This window comes from Podarcis gaigeae, assembly GCF_964106915.1.
Source record: "Podarcis gaigeae genome assembly, chromosome: 9".
NCBI lineage: Eukaryota > Metazoa > Chordata > Lepidosauria > Squamata > Lacertidae > Podarcis > Podarcis gaigeae.
Genome location: NC_139685.1, coordinates 28,819,717 through 28,831,571, shown reverse-complemented (window position 1 = coordinate 28,831,571; position 11,855 = coordinate 28,819,717).

The window sequence follows — 11,855 nt, the reverse complement described above, 5'->3', positions numbered from 1 at the left end:
CTTTCATGGGAGGGGGGAAATGTATGCCATGCAATAGGTCTCCTCTTTCTTCTTTCCTGAAGCTGTTGCTTTTCATTAGTATGTAAAATACCACTTTGGGTAGTTCCACACCCTCATAGGTTTAGGGGTGGTGGTGGTGCCCCAGAAAAGGGCAACCTCTGTGGCCGCCCCTAAGTTATGAAATTACCTCTCCATTGCATAGTTCTTGTCCTACGCTGAAGACACAACTTTTTACCCTGGCCTTTGACACCTGAGATATATGTTTTTAGGGCTTATGCTATTCTTTTGATTGTAAATTGTTTTCGTTGCTTTTAGAATTGTATTTTTACATTGCTGTAACCTGCCCTCAGAACTTATGGTGAAGGCAGGTAATAAATCAAATGAAAATAAATAATAATAACCAGCTTTGACCAGCAGGTGAGAAATCCTACAAATAAATTTAAAGAGGGAAAAAATCTAAACTGAGCCTGTGATGAGAGGAGAGTGGTTTTATTGGTGGATGACTGGGGTGTGAACAATACTTACTGAAGTACTTCTACACTGCAGAAATGGAAAAACTGGCAGGTGAAAAATTATATTCTTCCAGTTATAAAATATGGTGGTATTGGGAAAGTATTGCATCGCACCTGATCTTGAGGAAAGTTGTTCAGATCCCATTCAAAAAACAAGTAGTATAAAGAAGGGGAGGGATGATCATCATGTAGAAAGGCACAAGGAATTCGTGTTGAGTATATGAAAGGGATGCGGGTGGCACTGTGGTCTAAACCACAGAGCCTAGGGCTTGCCGATCAGAAGGTCGGCAGTTCGAATCCTCACCACGGGGTGAACCCCTGTTGCTCGGTCCCTGCTCCTGCCAACCTAGCAATTTGAAAGCATGTCAAAGTGCAAGTAGATAAATAGGTACTGCTCTGGCGGGAAGGTAAATGGCATTTCTGTGTGCTGCTCTGGTTTGCCAAAAGTGGCTTAGTCATGCTGGCCACATGACCTGGTAGCTGCACGCTGGCTCCCTCGGCCAGTAAAGCTAGATGAGTGCCACAACCCCAGAGTCGTCCACGACTGGACCTAATGGTCAGGGGTCCCTTTACATTTATATGAAAGAAACCTGTATTCTGAACAAGTCTGCCAGTAGCAGACTACAGATACGGGCTAACAATGCCCTCGTTTCCCCATTATGCGGATTTATCTGGCACATTTTGTGATGAGATGTGAGGTCACTTGCTTCTGGTGATACTATAACTCAAAAGCTGATTGAGCTGTCTGTCGCTTTCAGACACATCCCCTGCAGTTTTCCTTCTATGCAGCCTGTTGCCTTGTGTGGACCTTTGCTTGATCACTGTTCTGAGAAGAAGCCTATTTTTTGTCTCCATTCTTCAAAAGTATTTCATAATGGAGGCAGCAGATGAGAGATATAGTTCATTGCCAGCCAGTACTACGACCAACAAAGTCATCCAGAAAATCTAAACACATGACGAAACTTGGGACTCAGGTACATTAGTAAAGAAAATGTGTTTTATACCTGTTATAGGGTAGAGCTTTAGGGCATCAAATGTTTCCACAGCTGCAGGATGGAGAGATTTGACAGTGAATCTCCATCTTCTACATCAGTGTGGGAGCTCCAATGTATCCCTTGGTCCATAGGATACCTTCCCAGGGGCCATAGGATTGCAGCCTTAAGTGGCTGTCACTGTTTTAATTATTTTGCATTTGTAATCCTGTTTTCTATCTGAGATGCAAAGAGCTATTTTGGGTACACAAAATTGACTCCAGGAGCCCCCAAGTGTGTGCTTGGACATGCCAAGCAGAATTGATGACTTTTTCCTCTGAGGGCTTATCCACACTTTGCATTCTTCTTCTGCTTTCTCCTGGGGAAATCTTCTGTCTAGTGCTCAGTTGGAGCATACAGCAATTCGGGTTTCCCTTGGATTGTTATTTGTTCCAATCTATCGCTGAATGAAAGACCAGCTTGCCATTTTGGAAACTGCTTTTGCCCCTTTCCCACATATCAAATACCACCCAGTAAGGTAGGCTGCCATTCAAGAAAGGAAGTCCAACGCTCACTTTGGTGTGCAGACATACTTGTGCAGTTCTTTGGACCAAACCTAAAAGTCTAGAAAGACTTCAAAAAAGAAAACTAAATGTTCTAATACTGGCAAGTGAGAATATATTATTGTGGTGTAGAAAATCAGATTTATAACAGGATACTGACTAGACTTTAAAGGCACATTTTGTCTGACACCTGTACCATGGAGAGTGCTAAAATACTGTTTTACATTCCACATCCCCCCCTCTAAATCTATCCATGCCTAAAACAAACCTTTGTTCAAAGTATTTTGGCTTTTAAATTAGCTTGTCTCTTCCAATCTAGCAAAATTGTTTCTCTCCCAATAAAGAAGCTTACCTTTCCTTGCCATCAAAAGATCTTTTCTTTAAGAGAGATCAAATCTTAAAAGTCATTAAAATGTCTTTTGAGCAATTTTCTTTTGGCACAAAAATTGCTGAAACAGCTGTATGAACCCTTTTCTTCATGTGGAAAGAGTGCAATTAAACAGTATGGGTAGTAACAGCCTTTCTCAAAATTTTAATGCATTCATAAGTTTAAGCCTCACATTCCTCTGTTTTTGAGACAGAGACAGCACACACACTATACATTTAAAGCACCTTTGAAACAAAGGACTTCTGCCAATGATGTAGTTTGTTGAGGGTGCTGGGAACTGTAGCTCTGTGAGGGGTAATCTGTACTTCCCAGCATTCTTTGGGGAAAGCCATATGCTTTGAAGGCATCTGAAAGGTGTGTATGCAGCCACAGGCATTATGAAACGTGGGAGATTTCAGAAAATAATAATAGGGTATTTTAGAAACTATTTCGACTTTTAAAAGCTGTAGACCTGGCCACAGACTCATAATACACTCCTCAACCACCACTTTCCCCCCTCTGTGTTCCTCCCTTCTTGCTCCCATGCCACGGTCATTGCTATTGTGAAACCTGCCTTCTCTTTTGCTCCTCTACGCCCCCCCCCCGCCAACTTCGTGCAAATCCAGGATTATGATGAGGCAATGCAAATCCTCCAATGCGGGCTGTGCAATGTCATCTTTACATTTTTATTATAGAGAGGCAATAGAGAAAACACCCACCCTCCTTTATATGCCTTGGTGATGTCAGTGGGGTGTAAAACACTTTGCAAGCTTAATATGCAGCGTCTTGTGGAGAAATATTGTAACCAGCAGATGCACATCTGCAAGAGCAGTGTGCATTATGAAGAGAGTCCCTTTTCCAGAGCTGTGATTAATGTTCTTAATTGCATCTCATTTTCCCCACAGCTGGCAGATGAGGTGATGCCTCTCATTGTGCATTTGTGAGGGGGGAAACACTGCTAGAGAATTTTGTCACCATAGATTCATCCACTTAAGAGGTTGCTAATAAGTGTTTTTCCTTTCTCTTCCACTTCCACTGCTTGGAAAGGACAAATTAATTATGGAGAGAACTCTATAATTTGAAAATATAAAACATTTTGTATGGCAAATGTGATCTTTAAAACATGAAGTTTAGAGAATTGGCTTAATTCACAACATTAAACTATTGTTATACCTTTAACACTGTAGTACTATACTCTTCTTTTTCTACAATTTCCACTCCTGCTACTACCAAGGCAACACCCTCCACCTTTTCCTCATCAAGTATGAGAAGTCTTTACATATTTGAGTATTAAGCGCCAGTGGAGGCACTCATTACAGATGTGTGAAGAGGCTCTCAACGGCGAGTGAGCAAGTACCGTTCCACTCCTGCTGGGGTACGAGTGGCATCAGTTTGCAGAGTGCCTATGTGTGTGTAGGGCTCCCCCAACCTGAAAGGGCCCCGGGCCCCTGACTGATTGACAACGCTTCCTGTCCTTACATACATATGCAGGCCTGCTTCAAACTGATACCAGGCACACATTGTCCAGGAGCATAGCTAGTGTGCACATTTGTATCTAGGAGCAAGGCCCTTGAGAATGCCTTCACATGTTTGTAAAATATAGATAGGGCTTCTGAAAAGGAGAACCTCTGTTGGACTCTGAGAAATCAGAGACAATCTTGGCAAATCTGGAGAAAAGGTCACTCAGAAAAGGACGTAGCACTTCCTTGTGTAGCTAGCCAGAGCCAGTAGTCCAAAAAGGGAACAAAAACATGACCTGTGCATCAGGACTCTGAAAAATAAGGAAAAATGTGACCTGTGGCCAGGTCTCCCAAAGGTGAGCACAATGATGACCTGCAAATCAGGACTCTGAAAAATGAGCGCAAACTTCTGCTGACCTTTGGTTCCTTCTAATTTTTCAGCTCCTTTACTGCACATTAATGTCATGCTCGTTTTTTGAATCATGACTAAACGCCACTTCTTTGCTCATTTTTTTTTAGTTCTGACCTGCAAGTTACATCTTCACACATTTTTCAAGACCCAGGCCACAAGCCCCATTTTCACCCTTATTTTGGAGTCCTTACCTACAGTTCACATTATCTCTAATTTTGGGGCTACTGATCCGCCAGACACTTTGGGGTGTCATTTTCACTCCCTAACTGCACATGAAGGTTTTGCCCATTTTTTGACTACTGACCCAAGGTCACATTTTGGGTTGCTGACCTATGGGGTTGCATTTTTACTCATTTCCCCCCATCCTGACCCTTGAGTCAGCTCTTTGCTTAATTTTCAGCTCTATAATAGAGGGTTACCTTTTCACTCATTTTTTGTTCTCTTGACCTTCAGGTCAATTGGTTCACTCATATATTTTTTTTGGCTCCTGAACTTTGGGTCATAATTCCACTCATTTTTCTGAATCCTGACCTTTATGATATGTTTCTCAGTCATTTTTTGGAGTCCTGACTCACGGGTTATGATTTGGGTCACTTTTCCTGCCTGTCACGTTTTCATTGATTTTGGGGCTCCTGACCTGTGGGTCACATTTTTGCTCTCTTTTCAAAGGCTTGTTTCATGGGCTACATTTACAGTCTTTTTTGGTTCCTAGCCACGGGTAACGTTTTTGCTCATTTCTTGGCTCTTCCCCCCATTACCAGGGCTATTGGCAAGCTAAGGGTGTAAGTGATATGATGTGCTGGCAGTGGTGCAGGAAAACTATTATTAGAGTGCAAGTTGGGGTGTGTTAATAGCGTAGGTAAGAAAATACCTCCCTCTCTAGACGATGCCAAACTCAGACATGTCAATACAGAGGACTACATAATACAGCAGTCTATTAAAATGGCATTTAATTAAATTGTTAGTTATTTTTATGACAGCTGAGAGGTTAGTTTGCTGAACTTGTCAAACTAGCATTGACCAAAGGAATACCATTATTTCTTGGAAGGTGTGTAAGGAATTAGCCCAATCTTTGCACAGATACAAGGTGTAAATGAAACTGGAAAGGTGCCCAATATGCCAAAGACATGTTTGGATGCCATTATAATTCTCCCCATGGAGAGCAGTTATTCTGCAGCTCTAATTTTATTCCTATACAGCTAGCATTCAAGGAATGATAGTATTTTTGAACTCTGTGTGGCTGGAAGTGATGACGCTCATCATTCTAACTCTACCAGAAGCTCCTTCCTTGATTAGTAAATGTCTAATTCCTTCTCTGTGTTGATCCCTCCAAAAGCAAACAAAGCTATGAATCAGAATGGCAGCAGTCAAGGAAAGGAAAATGTTCATAGACTCCCAAATCAGACATATAATTACAATATAATACTAGCTGTCAAGTCTTTCACAAACAGCAGACGTATGAGTGAATGTTGGGGAAATACTCCTTAAATATTAAGAACCTAAGCAGGCAGCAACTAATGTCACTCTTGAGACTGCTATTAATCAAGCTGGTAAAAATCAAATCTACAGAAATGGGATTCAGATTTTAAAATTGGAATTATGTAAATGCCAGATAAGGGTAATATGGGCAATGTCACTGGAATGAACAGTTTAAAGGGCCTTGTCTTAAAAATGAAACACATATGCAACACCTTTGAAAAACATGGCTTGGAATTTCAGTAGCAGGTTGAAATCTCTCACAATTTTTTCATTAATTTGCCACCCCAAATGCTATGTTAATGAAAGGTACAGCATATCCAACAGGGACATTCTGTTTCTTACCATGAGAAAATAGTGATCATTTTGGTTGCCGTGATCTTGCACAATTCTACTGTGTGATTTCCCCCCCGAAAAAATGCTTTTGGGAGGTGGGCTCCATGTCCCTAACTGCTTTTTTTGGGGGTAGGGGGACAGCAGCAAGAAATCATGCATGATCAGAGCAACCAAAATAGCCACCATGCTCTCATGATTAAAAAAAAAAGGGGGGGAGATGGTGTCTGGGAAGATGGTGTCCCGGAGTTTGTCCCCTGAAGGAAATGTGGTGTGGAAAGGCTAATTTTCTGCCCACCTAGATAGATAGATGGTAAAGGTAAAGGTAAAGGGCCCATTAGGTCCAGTCATGGCCGACTTTGGGGTTGCAGCACTCATCTCGCTTTATTGGCCGAGGGAGCCGGCGTACAGCTTCCGGGTCATGTGGTCAGCATGACTAAGCCGCTTCTGGCAAACCAGGCCAGCACATGAAAATGCCATTTACCTTCCCGCCAGAGCGGTACCTATTTATCTACTTGCACTTTGACGTGCTTTCAAACTGCTAGGTTGGCAGGAGCAGGGACCAAGCAACGGGAGCTCACCCCGTTGCAGGGATTCGAACCGCCGACCTTCTGATTGGCAAGTCCTAGGCTGAGTGGTTTAACCCACAGCACCACCCATGTCCCCATGATAGATGATAGATACACACAGAAAAGGACCTCCTGCCGTCCACATAACATTAAGCGATGGCCCATAACTCAGTGATTGAGCCCCAGTTTTAAACATCTTTAGCATCTCCAGTCAGTGCAGATAATACTGAGCTCCCTCTGCTCTTGTTAGATTTTTTATTTTATTTTATTGCAACCAACATTTCTCTTTAAGGAGTTCACTATGTTCCTTCTCTCTCATCACTCACTGAAAGAACAGAACAGGATTTGAAAGGCATATGAGGTTTCTGCTAAGCGCAAGTTACAGCATGTGTGGCAACATGTGCCTGAAGATGGTCCCTTAAAAACAGAACGCAAAAGAGTTGACCATTGTTATTCTCCCCCCCCCCCCCCGCAGATGAATGCGGTGGCAATTGAGGAACTAAATGGAAAAGAAATGGATGCTACTGGAAACATCAGCAGTCATTCAATTGCTGGGATGGGCGATGCCTGTGCAATTATTAGGACTGCTTCCTTTGCATTAGTGGCTGTCAAAGCACTCTCTCCCTGTCTTTCCTGCTTTGTATTTCAAAGGCACTGGGAGAATGTACTGAAAGGAGAAAAGAGTTTTGTGCTCGTTCCAGTAATGCCTTCCAGCGCAGATGGTCAGCAGCAAATGATGAGGCCTTTCGAAGCATCTAACCTAGTGAGCTAGTGAGACAAGGCCCCTCGCAATCCGCCATACTGTGGCACACCACTTCAATTTCAAATTTTCTTCCAGCTTCTAGTTCACACAACTCAGCTCCCAACCTTGGCCTTTGTCCTTCTAACTACCAGCGAGTTGAGAGAGTGAGGGGGAAGGGAGACACTGAGCACAGAACCACTTCCTTTGTTGCCTTAACGGCCCATACTTTGAAGACCCTTACCCTCAGGAAGCTAGCCTGGCTATTCCAGGAATCAAATCTGTGCTGGATCCAGGAGTTAGAAGAGGGCTCAGGGATACAGCCTAAACCCTCTCCCTCAAACTCATAACAATACTTGGAGATGCTGTAGCAGCTAGTACCTGAACTACATGGGGGAGATACATTGGAGATGATGAGAGAAGGGCAATCTGTCCATTTTGGTTTCTTATTTTCCCAATCTTAAATTCAGTTCTTCACATTTCTACATTTGTTTATGATCCTTAATTTTTTTTTAAAGTCCTCATGGAAATTCTTCAGCGGTTTAGTGAAAATTTCTCCCCATAGACACAATGTTTCGTATATAATTTTGCCTAAGATACACATTTTTGCAAAGCAGTGTTCCATACTACAATGCTGCCATGCATGTTATTTTTGTTCATTTTGATGCATGTGTTGCCCTGGTTTGTGCATTTTCATATGGATTACTTGGCTGAAGCATCGTACTGCAATTGGTGGAGAAGTATATCTGTGCAAAGGGCCAGACAGAGTTTAATTTAAAGGGCTGATTGAGTAATCAATTTTTGACACTTTCCTAAGGCTTGTACATATTTTCTAGCACTAGGTGGAGGTAGACAGCCATGATGAGGGAATGTTTCCCAGAGTCAAATACCATAAAATGACATATCATCTGGTTAACAGTCAGTGGAGAAAATCATTTGAATGAAGTATCACTTCTGCTACCTAATTTACTGAAGGATATTGATGGCAGCTGACCTAGTGTTTACAGTGCTAGGTTCTATTCTTTTGGACAGAGATCAGGTTGTATCATCCAGATGTGTACACAGTCTGATGAAATCCAGAGGGAAATGGGAAATTTAAAGGAGCCCCAGATAATGGAAGCAGATTTCCTGTTAGCTTTCTGCCTTTTAACAGGGCAGGTTATTTGTCTATTAAGCCCAGCCCTGGCAAGACCCTCTAGGGTTGTTAGGGCAGAGGTCTTCCTCATCAGCTTCCCCTGGACCCTAGAGGGATTGAACCTGGGACCCCTAAGGTACATTTATGGGGCTGCCACCTTATGCCCCAGAGGCAAAAGTAGAAAAGTTGGAACTGAACATGCTCTAGGCCTGTATTTTGGGGACTGGTTACAAGGTGGTTGGCAGATGGAGAAAATTATACAGTGAAACCAAGAAATAAGACCAGTTAATGTTTCATCCCTATGTATATTATACATGCAAAATGTGTGCTCTGTCACTGAACTATGACTCTTGTGGTTACTGCTCTGCACAGGATTGTTCCTAGTACAATTACCTTCTTGTACCCACACCAACTTCCTGCCAATTTCTTCTCTTTGTCATCCCTGTCTCCAATCTCCTATGTGAATAGAAACAGCACTGGTGACCTATTCCTGCCCTGAGTTTTTGTTTTGGTAATTTGAACCTATTGACTTGCATGCAGAAGCATCCAGGTTCAATTTCTGGCATTTCTAGGTAGAGTTGGAAGACAAACCATGTCTGAAAACTCTGGAGAGCAACTCTCAGGCAGTCCTGAGGGAGATAGACCAATGGTCTGACTTGCTATAAGTTCCTTTAACCTATGCTTGGAGTGGCAGCAAACAAATTTGCTCCAGCGCTCCATCATCTGTGGCTGCCCTTCAAATATTTGAAGATGCAGTTGAAGGGCTCTCGAGCTTGGGCTGCAAATCCACAAGGAGAGAGGCAGAATCTAATGCAGATGTTCCAAATGTTTGTAGAATAATTGCTTGACTTTGTTCATTTTAATGAAGTACCCAGCTTTTTCTAATTCCAGCATTTAAAAATTACCTACAATTTGCTAGTGAGTGTAAGAACAACCTAGACAGAGGCATAAATCCAAAACAACTGTTGCTGGGTTCACGACCCTCTATAATAATAGCCCACTTTGTCTTTTTTGAAACTGCCTTCTTGCAGTGGCCAATATTTTAAACCCACTGCCCTGGAACTTAGGACAAAACTATACTGAGGGTGATGCTAGAAGTGTTGAAAGCATCATTTTACTTAGTTAAAAAGGACCATTGGTTAATTCTTACTGTCTAAACAACCTGCCCAGTAACCTTTGTTTTATTGGATTTTTGCTTATTATTGGATTTTTGCTTATTATTAAGACAAGAATAAGTGTTGAAGTGGTTTGAATTTTAAAATATTTAGTCACGATGTTTGTCTTATGCTGTAACTCAGGGACAGGGCACAGAATCTGGCTGGACCCAATCTATCATTTCAAGTTGATAAAAGGTGGTAGCAAGCTTTTGCTTATTCCTCTTTCTTTCTCTTAGGCCAGGGCATGGGTGGGAAATGGGATCTGGCACACCAGCACTATTTTTGCAAACCTGCAGGGGCCAAGTTGGACAGGTGGGTGGTCAATCCGCTGACATCACAAGGACATCATGGCACAGTGACATCATAACAAAAATGACAGGCAAAGCAGTGTGTGCAGCACTCCCCAAGCAACAAGAGTCAGCTGATTGTTGCCACTGGCGAAGCCATGCACACAGAGCTACCCAAATGCCGACAATCAGCTGATAGTTGGGATTTGAGAAGAGCAACACAAGGGTGACCAGTGCTTCCTGCAACACCACTTTTGTCTAAGCCCCGTCTTTAAGTGACCCACACCTGACATCATATATCACATCTGGAAGACATATGAAGGCAGCCCTGTATTGGGAGCTTTTTGATGTTTTTATTCTATTTTTGGATATGCTCTGTAGCTTGGCTGAATTGGCTTCATGGACCACATGGAAACTGCTGGGCCTAAACAGGCCTATGGGATAGAGGTTCCCCACCTCTGCTCTAGGGAAAAACAATCTGACTCAAATTTTGGATATTTTAATGTGGTATTATCAACTCTCTCCCCCCTTTATTTTCCCTAGGCCACACTGGGCAGAGATCAGGAGGAAATGTCATGTGGCATTTCCCAATATAGAGTTGCACCGTACTGAAAATTTAGATCCAGATTTCGTCTTGCTTAGAGAAGACCCATCAAAATGAATGGGACTGAAAAGTATTACTATTGATTTCATTGTCCCTATAGTTCACACACATTGTAGAACATCAAAGCCCTTCCTCCTCCCATTGAATAGCTGATGGTCCCCACCTGCTGTATCCACAGGATATCCTAGATTATTTAAACTGATAGCGGGGTGTTTAAGGCACACTGGCATTTAAGCTAGCAGCTGGACACAAAGCATGTCTCAAATAATAATAATAATGCAAGTCTCTTTTTTATTATATAGCTTGGGAGCCAAATGGGATATTTTGAGTGCAAATGCAATGTGACAGCAAAAATAAACGAGTGAATAATGAAAATAGAGTTTTAAAATGAATATTATGGGCTACACAGACAGGGAAAAGAGGGCCTTGCTTCTAAGGAGTCCTTTATTTGCAGTGGATTACAAATTAGCAGTAGCCCAAACGATAATGAGCCTATTGGAATGTAAATGAGCTCATTATTAATTTCTACAAGCTTTAAACCAAATTTAGAATAAAAGAAGGAGGAGGGCATGCATTAAAGGTACAGGAAGAATAGAGTCCATAATTATTTCCATTCATTCCTCAGTCTAGAACTAGCTGGGTTGTTTCCAGAGAATCTTAGATCTGCATTGCTAATTCCTGCCCTTTGCTTACAATTTGAGAATCACATTTCACTTAGGAAATGGCAACAGCAAGAAAAAATACAATAAGTAGATACATTTAAGGCCTTTTTCCATGGAGATGCTGCTTAAAATGGCCTTTGGTTGCAGAAAGATTCCTATATAGATGCACTCGCCACATAGAATGACACATTGTGAGTTGCTATGCTCAAGAAGCTGCCAGGAAAATTAAGGTGATTTAAAACATGATGTTTGAATATATGTGGCGAGTATGGGGAAGGTGACCAGCAACCATGGGGAGACCAGTTTTGGCATCATCCCTGATATGTATGCTCTCCAGTCCCCAGAAAAAGGTAGAAACATCTAGTGGCAGAAGTGGACCAGTTTATATCTGCATCAGGTGATGGATTGTGTGCATTAATAAGCTATTTTCTACAAGCAGTTATTTTGTGTACAACTTCAAACACAACACTTTCTCCAAATGCTTTATTCAAATTTTCAGCTGTAGGTGGTCAGGTGTTCTGAGGAGAGATCACATATGTTATGTACTGAGTTGAATAGGATCCAAAAGGCAGCAGTCTGATTGGTCCTAGAACAATAGGATTCAGATT